Source organism: Peromyscus maniculatus, chromosome 5, assembly GCF_049852395.1.
Source record: "Peromyscus maniculatus bairdii isolate BWxNUB_F1_BW_parent chromosome 5, HU_Pman_BW_mat_3.1, whole genome shotgun sequence".
NCBI lineage: Eukaryota > Metazoa > Chordata > Mammalia > Rodentia > Cricetidae > Peromyscus > Peromyscus maniculatus.
The window spans coordinates 6,572,487-6,590,997 of NC_134856.1; the positions used below are offsets into that span (position 1 = coordinate 6,572,487).

General features: G+C 38.4%; 1 pseudogene; it reads left to right on the forward strand.

Annotated features, from left to right (window-relative positions):
• Window positions 1–552: 552 nt before the first annotated feature.
• Window positions 553–994, forward strand: LOC102911044 (ran-specific GTPase-activating protein pseudogene; annotated as a pseudogene).
• The last annotated feature ends 17,517 nt before the right edge of the window (window positions 995–18,511 follow it).

Below are 18,511 nucleotides of genomic sequence, written 5' to 3' on the forward strand. Positions count from 1 at the left end.
TCCAAGGACTGTGATCACTCCAGACACCTACAGTACTTGATCCACATTTCTGTTGTACTTAATGTTCAGAAGGCTGCGAGCATGAAATCATGTCATGTTCGGACTGCAAGGAACAAACAAACTTCACATCACATTAACTAATTTCTTTCAGCTCAGGGGATTTTGATTGCAAAAAAAAAAAAAAAAAAAAAAGTGAGTGAGCAATCAAGGCAGGGAGTGAAGATCCAAATTTTTCTTCTTAATTTATTGTCTTCTAGTCTTTACTAGTCTTTTTTGTGAAGTTATTGTGATTTAAATGTTAGATACTTCCCCATAGGTTTATGTGTTTGAATACTTGTTCTCTAGCTGGTGGAGGTATGGCTCAATGCAGTTATGCTTGAGCCAATCAAGCCACTGCTGCTACACCTCCATGGCCAAGGGCAGTCATGAGGACCACACCTCCACAGAGAAAGCAGATGAGTTCAACCATGACCCTCATTTGAACCAAGAGTTGCTCTTCCTGAGAAAGAAATTAAAACAACTGTAGGAAGAGGAAGAGGAACCTTTTAAAATATGTGAGCAAAATTATTCTCGTTTGCTTCAGTGAATGACTTCCCAGAATGGAAGGAGCAAGGCACCAGCAACATAAAGCTCCTGTAGCATAAGAGAAAGGGATCATCCATCTTCTCATGAGGAGGGACAAGACCCTGAAGATACGTGCCAGCCACTATATCACACCGATGATGGAGCTGAAGCCTGATGCTGGCAGTGACTGCACCTGGGTCTGGAATACACACGCCATCTTTGCTAATCAGTGCCCCAAGTCCAAGAGCTGCTTGGAATCTACTTCCTAAATGATGAGCATCCACAAAAGCTCAAAACAAATTTGAAGAATGCAGAAAAGAGATTGAAGAGAGATAAAAGAAAGGAAGGCAAAAATGATAATGCCGAAAAAGTGGCTGAGAAACTGAAAGCTGTTTCTGTGAGGGAGCCTGAAGAGAAATATGAGAAGTAGCAATGAATAATTCTCTGTCTTTTGCCTTTTTCTTTTTACAGAGCTGCCCGACCCGTTAGGGTTTGTTTTTATTTTGTTTTGTTTCCACAAAGGACTTTATAAAGAACTGAATTCCAACCTGCAGACTGTTTTTTTTTTTTCCTCCCTAAGTTTTGACACCATGGAACATGACTTCAGAAGTCCATTCCCCAGTCATGAAATTGTACTTTGCTAAGTTTTGTTTCCATAGGGGAAACACTTATTTATAGTCATCAAAAATAATGAATCAAAACTGCCTTTGAAAACCTGAAAAAAGAATTATGACAAATCTGACAATTTTGCTCTATTATGAGACCTTTCTTCTGATAACAGAGATCTTTCAAGTTTTAGTAGGATTTTACACACACACACACACACACACACACACACACACACACACACACACAAAGATAATTAGAGCATCAGTAGTACTGTTAATAAATTCATAAATCTATACTACAAGTTACAAATAATTTGTAGTATTTGGGTGAGACTGGCAAGTTTGCTCAGTAGATATAAGTGCCTGCTGCCAAGCTCAGTGCCGGGGACGGCATATCAGATGGCTGATATGCTGCCAGCAGAGACTGGAGAGAAGGGGACCCAAGATTGTGGCCTATCAACCCTCCGTGTGTTCCCCTCTGGATCTTCTGTTTAGCATGCCTCTAGAGGGCCAAGGCAGAAATGCCTACGTGTCCCAAGGTCATGTCCTCTCCATATAAATACTTCATGTAATACTAGTCTTTTTCTTCTATCTGATCTTCATGTTCTGTGTTCCTAGATCAATGGTGATTTCTGTGATACAGGAAAGGAGTGAAGTAAATTTCACAAGAAATCATACAGAGATGATCACGCAGACTGGGGTTAAGGCAGTTATGTAGTTCATAAAAAAGAACCTGCAGCCTGGGGAAGCTTTTTAGGCTTGGATAAACTACCAAATGTGTGGTCAACTATAACATATGGTATGATGTGTATCAACACACTGGACTTAAATAGGCCATGATAAATAATTCAGTTTCTGAGGATATTCCAATGACATTGTGTAAAACTTGAGACCCTAAGGGGCATTGGATGTGGTATGTGGTATGTGGATGGGGTAACATATAGATGGGATGACAAACTAAAAGTATGGAAACCTAGAATAGAAAAAAAATAGTGGCCTCCATCAGGAAAGAGAGATGGCAACTTTAATTCAGATACTTTTTATTCCTCCTGAAGGAGTGTGGAGATAAATGTGACAATTGATGGCGTGATTGCTACAAGTTTATTGGGTTCCTAGATTAAAAAGAGTTGCCAAGAAAGGTGAGCTTCCTTTCATAGAAGCTCTATAAATTAGATTAGGTCTTCCTTGAAGTTGTTGGATATAGAAGGACAGAAGTTCCTGACTTGTAGGGACAGATTTTTTATTTGAGGTGATTGTAGCCTACCAGTCATAGTGCTTAGTGTTTGCAGATGGCTGAGGAGGAACTTAGGCAGCTACAGGTGTCTTGAGGTCAGAGCAGACTGTGTGAGAAGACAATGACTGGTACATTGACCACTGTTCTTATTTTTATCATTTTTGTGAAATTGCATGTTGCTAGCCTTTGGGTCAAGTACTCAAAAGATTGTATAATCATTAATAATAAAAATAGATTATGCTTGCTTTGGTGTTAAGTTTGGGATAGTTACTGTGTTTAGCGAAAGATGATGAAGAATATATTGGTGATTTTATAAAAATAATCTTTGGAATCATGAGAACATTTTGTATTTGGTGATTTCCCCTTTTCTTTCTGTTCTCCCTTTACTTACGATAATAAAAGACTGAGGTTACCAGGATTAAAGCAAAAGCTAAAGAAGCTGTAACAAAAGCTAATTTTTTAATTAAAAAAACTAAAAATTCATCTCTTTCTGCTTCTTGAATGGATACCATGTGACCAGCCACCCCATTCTTCTGCCACCAGGCATTCCATGCCATGATAGACTGCATTTCCTTGAACCATTAGCAAAATAATTATGATGATGATGATGGAAAAAAAACAAAAAAAAAAAAACAAGTACCAACCATTTTTTCCTTAGGCTTGTTTGTCAATGATTTTGCCACAATAATGAGTCAGGAAACTAATGTATAAATGGTAATGTTAGGAGACTGGGGTTGTGGCTTCAAGTTTAGGATTTAAACTCCTTTCTCTTCTCCCTAGTTCTTCCTCTTTTACCATTCAGAACCTGTCATTTCAGCCCCAAAATTTTAGCTACATCTCTCAGACAGCAGAAGACTTTGCTGTCCACACAAACCTTAATCCAAAACAGTTAGACGAGTTATTTGGGTGACTCGGTTTTAGAATCCTTTCTCTGTATGTTTTAAATTTGCTTTTGGCATAAAATTGTGAGGCAGTGACTATTTCCAGTGACAAAATCCAAAGGCTGTGGTTCTGCATGTATTGGCAGCTTGGCTTCTCAACATGCCGCATGGGAGAAGCCAGAGCCCAGAGAGAGAGAAAGTTGCCAATAAACTACAGGAGGCAACTGCCCGCACCATGGAGACCTGGCAAAATGATTCTCTCTAAACAGGGAAGCACTTGCTTTCTGTAAGGTGACTGAACCTTAACTTCAGTGAGAAACTATTATTATCCATAGGTGAATGCCTATTTTTTTAAGTGTCTTACTTAATTTCCTTTATAATGCTATCAAATAAGTATATATTATATAAAAAATAAAATCTGCAAAATATAAAACTCTGCTATGAAGAAGATCAGATTATGAACAATTGATAAAAAACAGGAGATAGGATTAGAGAGGTGACCCAAAGCAAGATGCCAGATTTCACTATCCACCCTTAGTAATGTGAGATCGAACAAGTAACCAGTACAGAAGATCTGATGGAACCTCAGCACAGGCCAAGCACCATCAATTCATGCTTTTGAAAAAAACTCTCCAATGCATATGAGAAAAAACTTGTTGATATACAGCGAAACCAGAAGCAAGAACCAATTTGGAAGTTATTATAATAGATGCCGTGAGACTTGCAAGGCTGGAGAGTGTTGAGGTACCATAAGGAGTGTAGCAGAGGCAACTGAAAATAGTAAGTACTTTGGCAGGACATACAGATCTAGTTGGGGAGCTTTTTCTGAGACTGATCCATATATCCCAATGTCATATCATGAAGGCACAATCCAAGGAAAAAGTTAATACCCATAAGCCAGATTCTCAAATTGGCACACTTAAGCAATCTGCATTTTTTAGGTGGTGGGTGGAAAGCATTTTTATCTTTGCTTACAGAGACTAGAACATAATCAGGTCTGCAATGGAAAGCTCCAGGATGAACATATGTGAAATATAGTCATTTCCATTGTCCTAATATTCAATGGGGGGTGGTGCCTTAAACATAGAGGGGAATTTTGGGCTTAAAGATGGTGATGATGCACATTAAAAATTAATGATAAGCAAATGTACCATCTTCCTCTAGTGGCCATATTACTTCACCTGCAGATAGCTCTGAACGGCACCTCGGAAGAGATTACATCAGTCTCTAATTTCAAAGAATTGTGTCTAGCAATGTGCTCACCAAACATATACTAACATTTGTCTTCAACAAGTCCCTAACTTCAAAATGAGTAAGAGCACACCATCAACCCTGTACCATGGCTCTGGCTGGGCAATTCAGAGAACTACAAGGAATTTGTAAATAGAAAGGAAATTATGGTTTTAGAAGGAAACAAAAACAAATAGGCCAAACAAGTACAAGACCTTGCCTACCAGGTCATTTCTGTGATCCATCACCAGTTGCATTAATTTCAAAGAAGAGATGCAAGGACTGAAGAGAATGATGGAGGAGGCATTTTGCAGTAGCATCATGTCCTTGGCTGCAGACACAGCTTTCTACTTCCTATTAGAAACTTGTTTCCTGATACTTTCCTTGGGTATTCACAAGCCCATAAATTTCTCACACTGAAGGATATTTATGTCTCATATTCAGTTTTCTTTGAACAACTGACAAAAAGGATGTTTTTGAAATGTTCATCATAAAAGATTTTTCTGGCTCCCTCAATAGGATTTTTTTTCTGGGATACTGTCCCCAACAGTATCACAACTGGATTTTTGATCACAGTGGAAAGCATTCGAATAATGGTGTGCAAGTTTGTAAGTAAATGACTTAGGATGACGTTTTGTGGAATTTTCTTATCTGTGCCTTTAATGTAATAATTGTATTCAATCATGGCACGGTTTGACAGCTAAAGCACAAGACGAGAAGCAGCAATTACAAGGTTTTTTACTTACATGCAAGAATTAAAAATGGTAACCTCATATGATTAGAACTGATGCTTAGTGAATTCTAATCAAATGTTTGGTAGAAGCCAGGTGGAGAGACAATGAAAATACAACCTTATGATCTGAATCTAGATACTTTGCCAAAGTGCTCACAAGGGGATGGGCTATAATAGCAAAATGGGTCAATTAGAGAAATAAAGGTTGCCAAAAGTCTGCTGAAATAACCTAGTGAACAATATTAAAAGATGGAGTTAGGATGACAGAATTAGATTGAAAAAGAGAGATAGATCTCAGAGGTGGATAACACAGTTTGATAAATTGTTTCATAGGTTGAATGAAAAGAAGTTAATTTAATATCATCATCATCATCATCATTTTAAGTAAGATTATATGCCCCGTAACTTCTTTGGTGCCCAGTTCATGACACCCAAACTGAAAGGTATGTTAAATTGTGGAAGCAGATGCTTAGTAAGAGATGTTTAGATGGAAAATGGTCCATGAAATCTTTCCTCAGTGCTTTTGAATCTCAGCAAAAAATGCATGTCTATCTGAATTGCTACTTTTCTTAGATGGAAACTATAAAACTGGAAAAACCACCTTCTGCTCAGGAGAACATTTATTATCCAAGTTCTAATCAAACAAATCCTTTTATTTTGTTGATATTTTCAGCATGGATTTTTGGTTCCAATCACAAGTGATCTCAGAGTAGGGAAGCTGGGACAGGGAAAGAACATCATAAGAGAAGAGAGTGAGGGAGGATTTTTGGAGATAAATATTTGTAATGTAATTACAGATCTATCATCAACCCCACTATAATTTACTGTCAATCATCATGCTGATGATAGGATCTTCCTTCTGAGGTATAACTCTCATGCACTGCAATTATCTCCAGGATGAATCTTTATGCTCAACCTCCTGCCAACACAGAACTATGTGGAAACTAGTTTCAGCATCTGAGATTCCCCAGTTCCCCACCAGGTAGGTCATCACAACCTTCAGTCAAGCTAGCTGTGTATCTGAGGCTTTGTCTAGAGTGTTAGAAACAAAGGTTGATGCTTTCTTACACACTGCCTTTTTCTGACATCTGTAACTCTTCTGAATGATAGGTGGGAGGTAAAAGTTGGAATTAAAAGGTCTATATCAGCCCTGTTATTTAAATGCTACCTCTTCCTCTCTTTATCTAATAGATATATGATAGCTTAAAATATTTTTCTCTCTTTAATATTTCCAGATCTACTTACTGATGAATATGTTTTCTTCTTTTGCCAAATTAAAAGAGAAATCATATCAATATTTACTCAACAATATTATATAATACCTCATTACCTCTTCTTTTCTAGTCCAATTACTGCATGATATTAATAGGAATAAAAACTATTAATAGAATGTCTGGTTACTTAAATACATTAGTATGACTCCACATGTTTACAACTTTCATATATTTGTTTATTTGTTTGAAATTTAACAACTTGTTCTTATTTCTTTGAGTCTTCTGAAGAAAGAATCCAGCTTCTTGTCTGTCAGTTAAATACATCAATACAGGACATTTTTTAAGCAGGTCTTGAAGAAGGACTATTAACTTATGTTAACCAGATAAAAAACAGCTTGAAGAGAGCACAGAGGTTGAGAAAGGAGCAGCATTTTACATTATATGTATCTTTTAGAAATACATAGATTTTTGACACAGTTTAAAATCAATATGTGATATGACATGCTGATATCAATATATTTTAGATAGTGTATGATTTACTTACATTCGTCTGGAACTGCACATGGATTTATTAATTTTTGTCTTTATCATTCTCTTTTGGTTAAACAAGTGTTTATTTATTTATCTATTTTTATTTTAAAAAATTTCTTTCCTTTTACATACCAACCCCTGTTCCACCTCCCTCTCCTTCTCCCATTCCTTCCCACCTACCCCCATCCCACCCCATCCCCTCCTCATAGAGGGTAACTTCATAACAGAAGATTATGTAAAAGTCACCAGGGCCTGCAATTTCATGTTTCATAATTGTCCTAAGCTTGCACATTTGCTCCAAACAGGTTCCACCTCTATCTGTCCCTTGGTAGAGAGAATGGTGCTTAACTCTCAGCAGATTGCTAAGGACCATGCAAAGGTAACCAGATATACAAGTAAGTAACTTCAAGCTTCTGTGGAAAACTAAAATATCAACATGTAACAGAGAAATACTGGAGATGTGTAAACTGTACACAGCAACCCTTGTATTGCAGAAGAATGCAAAGAAAGATAAGTAGAAAGGTAGATCCAAACCAAACCAAGTGCACTGTGCTGTGACTGTGAAAAGATTAAAGTGTCAGGTCATTGGAAGGCAAAACAGGTGTCCTGTGTCCTACAGCTAAGTGACTACCTTTTTATCTCCCCGAAACCACTGCAGTCAAGTGAATATCACGTTAGTCTCCTGGTTCAGGGAAAGAGATCTGCAGCCGTCTCAGCCATTTTGCAGGCAATGACATCAAACATGAGACCAAGAAGACTTTGGAGTAGAAATCAACAACCATCATTTGCAGGACTGTAAAGAAACCTAGAAAAGACTTTTTCAGAGATTTGTAGCCATGAGCAAATGGACAAATCTGTAAAACATCAAGCTGTAACTGTTCTTGCCTTTAGTAGTCAGCCCATAGGAAAGTCCAAACAAGAGTTACAAAGAACATGGTGTGTAATTGTTCTAACCTCTTTAGTTTCATCTTCAATTAATAAGCCCTGCAGTCCAGAAAATGTGCTAATCATTTACATATTGGAGCTCCATGGGATTCTCCACACCTTTCCTAAGAGGTAGTAATGATATGGTCTCCACCTCTCATATGACTAAACTAGAGTCATACTTCTTGCATTTTTAAAATTTTCCTTCTTTTCACATGTAATGTGTATAGTGTGTGTGTGTGTGTGTGCATGAGTATGTGTGTGTGTGTGCCCATATGGATGACGATGTCAAGAATATTTCCCTCTTTCCTCTTCTTCTTCTTCTTCTTCTTCTTCTTCTTCTTCTTCTTCTTCTTCTTCTTCTTCTTCTTCTTCTTCTTCTTCTTCTTCTTCTTCTTCTTGTTCTTTTTGCGGCAGGGTCTCTCAGTTAAACACAGAGCTCCTAAATCTAGTTACTCCCATTAGATTGCTTGCCTCTGTTTTCCTTTAAAGGATGGAATTTGATGTAAGGTATAACTCTCCTAAAGTTTTTTGTCTTCTGGCAATGGGATAGGTTCTCTTGCCTTTAGCTTTTTTTTTTTTTTTTAAAACCATCTCAGCAGCCACCTCCATGCTCCTCCAGGTTAACCAACACATGATCCTCTCACTACAATCTTCCCAGATCTTAAATGCGCACCAACTTCTAAGCTATATTTGATCATTTTGCCTCTGCTTTTATTTCATGGCCACTTAAGGCAGGGAATAATCCAACTACCCTGGAGAGAGTCAACACATTAATTGTGAGAACGTTATTTCATCGGTCAAAAACTAAGTCTACTTAGTTATACACTTAAAGAGATGTAGGGATAACAAAAAAATACTATTTTCAGATGAGGATTTTCTACTTTAAATTTTGTAGCCCTCTCTTTAGCCAACATGGTGTATAGCCAAAATCACCTGGGGAAAACAGCATGAAGAATTTGTGATGTCTTTGGGAGATTAATGTAATGAATAGAGACTTCCTGAAAATAAGAATGCAATCATTTAGACTGAGCCCCAAAGCCTATATTTAGTTCACATTTTCCATATCCTGCCTGTGACACTAAGAAGAGAGGAGATATAAGGAAGACCCAGGGAAGAGAAAACACTGAAAACAAATTACTGTGGAAGTGAAAAAATAACAAACTTGCTTTATTATTAAAAGTATTGTCCCTTAAAAGAAGAAGTATGGTTCTACATGCCTGTGAAGACATAATCAATCCCTTTTGAATGTTCTGTAAGACACAGCTACAAAAGTAATGTGCTCTATAATGATGGTAGAACTCATTGCCATCCATCATGTGGTGTGTTTATGAAGGGCATCCAAATTTTAATTAGCTTATGCTAAATGGCTTTAGTATCCATTTAGGCAAAATGTGATTCTTGGTAGCCTTGTTTGGAAGGCCGCTAGGAACAATAACTCATGGAGTAAAATCACCAGGAGGATTGTTTCATCAACAGACACCGATTCTAATAGGAATAAAGAAATTAAGGACAAACAGAGAAGAGAGATGAAAAAGAATCATTTGAAAAGATAGAGGTAAGAATTTGCAGTGGTAGCATCTTACAGACACCCACCACTCTTACAAAAGACAGTAATTACCACTCTACACTATTACATACAGAGATTTATCATTTCTGGAAATATAATGCCATGTAGATATTCTTCAGTGTGTCCTGTAAGTGCCATAGTATATTCACGTTCTGTGTTTGGGATAACTTCTAAGCCATACATTCAGAAATGCATTCATTCAAATTCTACTTCCATCATTACTTACTAAGAGAGTGGGATTTACTAAGTGACTTCACTTGCTTTGTTTTTCAAAACCATAGTTATCAGAACAAGAAAGCAGAACAAATTGACTCCTAATTTCTGCTTTAAAGTTTCTCCAAAATTAAAAGTTACATTTATTAATTAAAAATGTTTTAAGCAACTAAAACTTTTAAATCTTAAGTCTACCTAGTTTTGATTTTCAATAAGTATTAAGCATGTAAGCAGAAAGGCTGAGAAAATTTTCCTATCTTTAGAGTCAACATATTGTGAATTGCTCCTATTTGATTTATGTATCTAAGCCTTTTCTTCCTTTTTTCTTTTTTTTCCTTTCTGAGAAACTTACTTAATAACTTTTTAAAAAAATTCATTTTATATACCAACTGCAGATCCCCCTCTCATCCCTCCTCCTGCTCCCCTCACTACCGCCCCCCCCAAACCACCCCACTCCTCCTCCGCTCCTCCAATAGGGTAAGTTCTCACATGAGGGGACAGCTAACCCTAGTACATTCAGTTAAGGCAGGACCAAGCCCCTCCGCACTTTATCAGGAGTGAGCAAGGTGTCCAACCTTAGGTAATAGGATCCAGAAAGCCAGCTCATGCACTCAGGATAGATCCTGATCACACTGCAAGGGGCCCCTCCAACAGACCCAGCTTCAGAACTGTCTTCCATATGTAGCTTTTTTCATGGTTAATATCAATACTTATTTTGAAATTCTGTAGTAACCCTTGGGGTAATCAGGATTTTAACACTTGCATCTGGGAAAGTTAAGGAATAGGAATCTTCTTGAAACATGTTTGGGAGAGGAAAAAAAAAGATGATGAGGTTCTTGTCTGTCTATTACCTCAGAGCTTTCTGTAAGATACGGTGTGTTGCTGTGCATAATTAGAGAAATTATCCATGATAGCATGTTCTGGGTGACTTAGCAGAAGCCTTTGGAGGGGGATATAAGTAAAGATGGGGGCATCTTCAAGTTAGGGAAAGGAACTTAGAGGGATCTAGAGAATGGTGTATTCAAAGACAAAACAGCCATGTGGAAAAAGTCACAGTGTTCGGGAGAGTTTCAACAGTTAGGAAGGTATAGGGAATAGGTAGGTGTAGTAGAGTACAGTTGGGACTGAACATTAGGCTGATGACAATTTTAAAGAAAAGTTTCAGAAATTCTCTACATTCTTCTCTCATAAATACTCTTTATTGAAATGGGGCAAGAGAAAGTAGAAGAGGAAGGGGCTATAGACCGTCTGAGAGACAGGGGATAAGTTTAATTAATTAATTATTTCATGTTAGGATTATCAGTGAGGGACATAAATCATGTTTTTCAGCTCAGTTTACTGAGAAGCTTATTGTTAGGCATGGGAATGTAGCTGTGCCTTCTGTTCTCTGCGCTTCAGTGTCCCCACTCCTAGGATGGGGTTAACAACTTTATCTCTATATTCCTTGGCTGGTAATACATGATGAACCCATTGCATTACTTCTGCCATGTAAATTAGTATTTACAAAGCCTTTTCCCACATGCTATTATTATTCCACACCTGGCTGGGTCTGTCTTATAATGGCAGAGACCAGCCAAAATATCTATCAATTTCCCTTTTGCCTGCAGGAGGAGTTAAAATATGACCATGAAGATAGCCTGCTGAGACAATCAAAACGAATATTTACTTAGGCTAGTAATGATCAATGTCTTCTGAGTAATATGGAAATTGAGTTCAACACACAGAATAAAGCCGAGGCTCCGAAACTAAGTGAAACAGCATTGCCTAATGTACTCCCTGGCATAATTGCTTGTCTTTCTCTGCAATTTTCACAATACAGGGATCGTTTATGTGCACTTATACATTTTACTGTTGACTGCATGACTGTACAACACATTTGGGAGAAAGGAAGTCACAGTAATATGAATTCATCAAACATCCACAACTGCTTCTCTTTAACAGCCTCTAAGGAGAGACACAGCATCACGCCATTTCTGAGTTGTCAGAAACTGTGGCAGACAAAGCCTGGAAACCGGAATAGGTGCTGAATTCAGTTCTTCTCTTAACTGGTAGCTGTTCGTGGTACTTAGCAAATTACAAATGAAAATTCCAGCCAGAAGGAAAAGGACAGGGTGAGAAGTGTTAGCATCAACCTGCCTCACAAAAAGTTAAAGAACTCAGTATGTGAATAGCTATTGTCCATCTTGCTTTGAAAATATGGTGGAAAGAGCTACTTTGTAAGACTGCTTCAAACATCTCTTTGGGAGTTGTGGTACCCATACATCTTCTAAACTGTACATGAATCATGTAAATGCTGTGCTGGATCTTGGAGCAAGGTAGTTTGCTCCTTTGTAAATACTTGTTCAGGTGTAATTAATTAGGGATATTGAATTAATTTACTACTAACATTTGCTTGATAAAGGACACAAATATGTTTCTTCTGTCTTGCTGAATTATGCAGACCCATAATGATTGCCGAAATTCAACTAACTGAACCAATCTGCAACAATAAATGTCTGAACACAGGGCGATAGAAGGTTTAATTCTGTGAATTCTTCCTATGAAACATATTTTTTATAGGTTTGTCCAAAGTGAAGAAGTCACTCCTTCTCCCTACCCACAACACTGGATGGATTACCAATATTAACTAATTGTAAGAAACAGTGATTTTCTTTTCATATGGAGACTCTGTACTTTAGTCTGTACCTAATGTCCTATGAACAAATTAATTCATTAATGTAAGTACTGTGTGTGTACTACTTAGGAAAGATAACATGCCTATTCAAAAATTCATTTGGATATTAGATGGTTCTTAGCCATGAAATAAAATTTATAAACCTTGGAATTGTTTTAAAACCTTGCTGAGTCTAATTTATATTACTGAACTATTATTGGGATTTTGGCTGGCCCAGGAGTTTGTTCAGCCTATTAGGAGTCACACAATTAAAGGAAATAGATTCTCCCTCTTGCAAAAGCCATAAAATGTCTATAGCTTCTAAGCTAGTTGTGGGACTTCACACACACATCTCCCTGCCTCCATGCTGGGATTTTCTCTGGCTAAAACTTGCAGAGATCTTGTGCATGTAGTCACAATCAATGTGATTTCATGTATTCAACTGTACTGCTGTGTTCTGAAAATACTTCTACCTTGAAGTTAAGTACCACCTTTGGCTCTTATAATTTTTTTCCCTTGTGGGGCATGGTGGCACATACTTTTATTCATGTTTTATTAAGAAATTTTTTATTTATTTTAGATACCAAACACAGATCCCCCTCTTCCCTCCTCCTTCCCCACCCCCAACTCACACCCCATTTCCTCCTACAAGAAGGTAAGGCCTCCCATGGGGAGTCAGCAAATCCTGGTACATTCAGTAGAGGTAGGTCCAAACCCCTCCCCGCCTCAAGGCTGTGCAAGGTATCTCACCATAGATATCAGGCTCCAAAAAGTCAGCTCATGCACCAAGGATAGATCCTGATCCTACTGCCAGGGGCTCCTTAAGCAAATCAAGCTACAAAACTTTCTCAATTATGCAGAGGTCCCAGTCCAGTCCCGTGGAGGCTCCACAGCTATTGATCTAAATTTCATGAGTTCCTACTAGTTTGGTTTGGTTGTCTCTGTAGGCTTCCCCATCATAATCTTGATGCCTTTTGCTCATAGAATCCCTCTTCTTTCTCTTCAACTGGATTCTTGGAGCTCAGCCTGGTGTTTGGCTGTGGATCTCTGCATCTTCTTCCATCAGTTACTGGAGAAAGGCTCTACGATGACAGATGGGGACCACTCCTCCACTGTTGGTGAGAGTGCAAACTTGTACAGCCACTTTGGAAATTAGTATGGTGGTTTCTCAGAAAATTGGGAATATATCTTCCTCAAGACCCTGCTATACCACTCTTAGGCATATACCCAAGGAATGTTCAATCATACCACAAGGCACATGTTCAACTATGTTCACAACAGCATTATTTGTAATAACCAGAACCTCGAAACAACCTAAGTACCCCTCAACTGAAGAATGGATTAAGAAAATGTAGTTTATATACACAATGGAATACTACTCAACAGTAAAACAAAACAAAACAAAACAAAAAACAATGGCATCATGAAATTTGCAGGCAAATGGATGGAACTAGAAAATAAGTGGATACTAGATGTAAAGCAAAGGATAACCAGACTACAGCCCACAGCTCCAGAGAAGCTAGCCAACGAGGAGGACCCTAAGAAGGACATGTGGATCATCCAGGGATGGTAAAATAAATGAGAACTCCATGAGTAAACTGGAGGTGAGAGGAGGCAATGAAGGGTAGAGGATGGGGGAATGAGGACATAAGGGAATGGGATGGTTGAGCTGGAACAAGGACAGAGTGAGAGAGCAATGAAAGAGATACCACGATAGAAGCAGACATCATAGGGATAGGGAGAAACTGGGTGCTAGGGAAGTTCCCAGGAACTCACAAGGATGAACCCAGCTTAGACTACTAGCAATTTTCGAGAGGGTCCCTGAACTGGCTTCCCCAGTAATCAGACCAAGTGAATACCCTAAGTGTCGTTTTATAATCTTTTAACCCCTTTTTCCATGAAGATCCCTGACCAATAAGGATTGGGGGGTAGGGTGAGAAGTGAAGTTTGAAAAGTATGTCCCTTTTCAGACTAATCACTTCACAGTTTTTTATTCTCTGCCTGTTCACCAGTTGAGGGTCTTTATGTTCATTTTCATCTACTGCAAGAAGCTTCTTTGAAGAGGGATGAGAGGTACATTGAACTATGGGTATTGCCAAAATTCATCGGGAGTTGTTCTAATAGTATACCCACATAGCTGAATCTTATTAGATTCTCCACTATGGTCTATAACCTATCAAGCCACAGGCCTTGATACAATTAACTTTGCCAGAAATTGTTTCAATTGTAGTTGGAAGCTTTTCTGTGTCCCAGCTGGCCGCTGGTCAGGACAAATTTCTCCCACTCGCATCCCCCAAGTAAACACACAGAGGCTTACATTAATTATAACTGCTCAGCCATTAGCTCAGGCTTATTACTGATTAGCTCTTATACTTAAATTAACCCATAATTCTTGTTTATGTTTAGCAATGTGGCTTGGTACCTTTTCTCAGTTCTGCCTTGTCATCTTGCTTCCTCTGTGGCTGGCCGGCAACTCCTGACTCTGTCGTTCCTCTTCCCAGAATTCTCCTCATCTGCTTGCCTGCCTATACTTCCTTCCTGGCTACTGGCCAATCAGCATTTTATATATCAGCCAATCAGAACAACACATATTTCCAGCATGCAGAACGACATCCCACAGCATTCAATCTTAGGCAGATATCTCTAGAGCTCAATGGCCAGCTACTCTGGCTAAGAAAGTGAGCTCCAAGTTCACTTTGATCCTTCATCAAAAGACAAGAAGAGATGGAGAGCAATAGAGGAAGACACCTGAGGTTGACCTCTTGCCTCCACACAAGTTCACACAAAATGTAACCCCCCTCCTCCTCTTTCCCTCCTGCCTTCCCTTCTCTTTCATAATAATCAAGCACCATGGATCTGTGAAACACATAATATATAGGAGAGAATCCCTAATATTTTCCTAGTTTAAGGCATTGAGAGAGTTTCTAGCTTGCAATTAGAAGAAAGCTCAGCAAAATTTAGCAGGTTCCTTGAGCTCAGTGGGCAGAACCACAATCTGGGAGACCAGAACAGCTGGAGTCTGTGGTAGACTGATGCAGATAAGAATTCAGAGAAAACACAGAACCTGAGATATGCAGAGGATTCCACTCAGGAATTCAACAGAAAACTCATCAGACTATGTCTGAGGATTTGATCAAATACAGGAAATGTATTTGAAAGAACGATAAGCAACATCATGTCATGTACACAAAGAGAAATGGTGCTTGTTTTGACTGGAAAAGTGCAAATTAAAATTCATGGGTTTGAAGATAAGCCATGTTTCACAAATGACATGTTCTTCTCAACAGATAGATGAATAAAACAAGTGGTAGGTATTGATTTGTTTATATTCACATGCATTTATTCCCATGTACAGTCATCACTATCTACATTATGCTAATGACAAGTCCATGGTGAGTCATATATTTATTGCACATAGAACATTTTTGCCTTCTTTTTTCAATTTAACTTTTTGTTGATTCTTTGTGGATTCCAAATTATGCAATCCCAATCATTTCTCCATCTCTTCCCATTCTCCTTCTACCTTTGCAACCTCCCCCTCAACCAGGATAAAACAAAATAAAATTGAAAAGAGAAAAAAAGGAAAAGAAAAATCTCATCATGGAAGCTGCAATATCACCAATACTGGGCCCATACTTGGGGCTTCTCTTGGATATCCTGTTGTTATTCTGTGTCTTGGAGATCGTGCAACTTTGGGTCTGCAGGACCAGTCTCTTCACATACTCCCACAGTTCATAGATGTGGTGGATGATGGGATAAGCCAAATCATAGCCCTGTTTCTGGGTCTGGATAGTTGTTAGGTTTTTCAGCCAGCCAGCTCTTCTTCATCCTCAACAGCAGGGTAAGCTCTCCAGTATGACCCAGCTAGCTCACCCTATGTGGTAAGCAGCAAGGGGCAGGACTGGTTTTCCTGCCCCTCACCAGCTGACCAGGCCTTGCACTTCACCTGGTCATCACAGTAGTGCTGATCCTGCTAGCGGGGGCACAGCTCTTCTGCCATATGGTGGTGAAGGAAAGGAAAAGATGCCCTCCCCCACTTCATTCCTTGCCACATGCAACAGGCGAGAGTTGATCCTGTCCCTCACCACTTCTCCTAGGCTACATAGTAGAGCTGACCCTATTGACAGGGGTGTAGGTGAGCTACCTGAGAACGTGAACATGAGAGATCTGGCCCTGCCCCTTATCTGCCATATGATGACATGGGTAAGGAAGAGGAACCCCCCTCCAGCCCTACATGCCCCCTGTGTGCTCCTCTCTGCCTATGGCAGGTGAGAGAACTGTCCCTGACCTCAGGAGAGTGAGAAAGCTGACCCTTCCTCTTACCAGTTGCAGCACTGTTCAGAGAGGCCCCTATACCTTACCTGGGCAACACAGCAGAGCTGGCCCTGGTGGTGTAGGTGTGGACTAGCCAGCCCTAAGGACATGAGAGCAATATTTTGCCTTTTTATATCCTCTAACTTTTCATCCTAACAAAAAAGGAAGCTGGTTGTAATCATATTATATCTACTTACATAATTATTTAATTTCATCTCCACATGGTAAATTTCAGTCATTGACAATGCCTCTAGTGGAAACACTTAATTAATTAATTAATTAATTAATAGGTTTTTTTTTTTACCATCTCAAGAAGGTCTTGCTCTGTGGCACCAGTACTCATGGGAATCTCACTGTCTCAGTTTGCTGAGTGTTACCATCCAGTGGTGCAATCACTACCTTAGTTAGAGTAGAAAGTTGGTGTTTAGTTTCCTTTGCCAGAGAGACTTCACACATATTTGTTGTTACTGAGGCTCATGTGCTTTCTACCACAAACTTCAGTGACAATTTTTTTCCATGCACTTGAGTATAATCAATTCAGTTTTAACATTTTTTGCCCTGAAAATTTCCATATCCAAAATGACTTTTAAAGTTATATTAATTTTGATTTTCTCTTTGTGTCCTAAAGTTATTTGACTGTTCACAAAGTATGGTATCATATATTCACTATTTTGCTCTCATACAGAATATTTTTAATACATTAAATGCCCCTGGTTTTCAACTATTCAACTGTCATTTTCCCTCAATTTGAACCCTTAGCAACCATTGATGTTTTCTGTCTCTGTAGTATTACTCATTTTTTAGAATATTTCATAAGAAGAATCTTATAGCATGTATTCTTTTCAAACTCACTTTCATGTAGTTTCTTTCATGTAGTAACACACATGGAATGTGCCCTTCCATATCCGTGCATAGTTTATTATCTTCTCCTTGTTAAAAAAGTAAAAGACAATGAATACTTAATCACTTTGGGTGACTTGCTTGTTTTGAGCCCTTTATTCCTGTAACTGAATAAAGACAAACTTAATATAATTTATAACTCTAAGAACATTGTTGAGGCTTATGAGAAATAGTTAAGAAGATCATAAGCTCCAAGAAAATATTTCAATGTCAAGGGGTCATATGAGAGATAATAAATAAAAGAGAGAGCATTGTTCAATCTGCCTGTTGGCTATATAGGAAATCTTAATTAATTAGTATAGAAGAGTACACTAATGGAACATTTATATCCAAATTCCCCAACCATACCTACAAAGAAATTGCTTTTCATGATTCCTGCATTTTGTGGGGTCCATGAAGCACTGAACTTTCATTTCTTTTACTCTTGCATGATTTAGTTTTATTTTTAATAGCCTCTATCAGTGAGATAATCCTTGTCTTATGAATAACATGTGCCTTGCTATTTCTATGAAACAGAAGCAAGTACTCTAAGTGAAATGGAGAAAGGACATAACTGCCAAGATGTCTTGATAATAACAGAGGATAAAGTGACTGTAGAAATTTGTTCATGTTCACTCAAAAGTTCTGTCATGTAACTCAGGGATTTTTAGAACCCTGAGGCAGTGTAAAGCCCAAACCACATTTAATAGTTTCACAACTATGCTTGCATTACTTTTCATCAGAGGCATAAAAATCAAGCACAATGATATGTTGAGACTTTTAATACTACCTCAAGAAAAATCATATATGCTACTGTGCAGTTGAAAGTGGATATGTGCACTTCATAGCAGGTGATAAGCATTGTTGTTTGGATGAGAATGGCCCCACATGCTCATATATTGAATAATTGGTATGTACTTGGTAGAACTATTTGGAAAGTATTAACAGGTGTGGCCTTGTTGG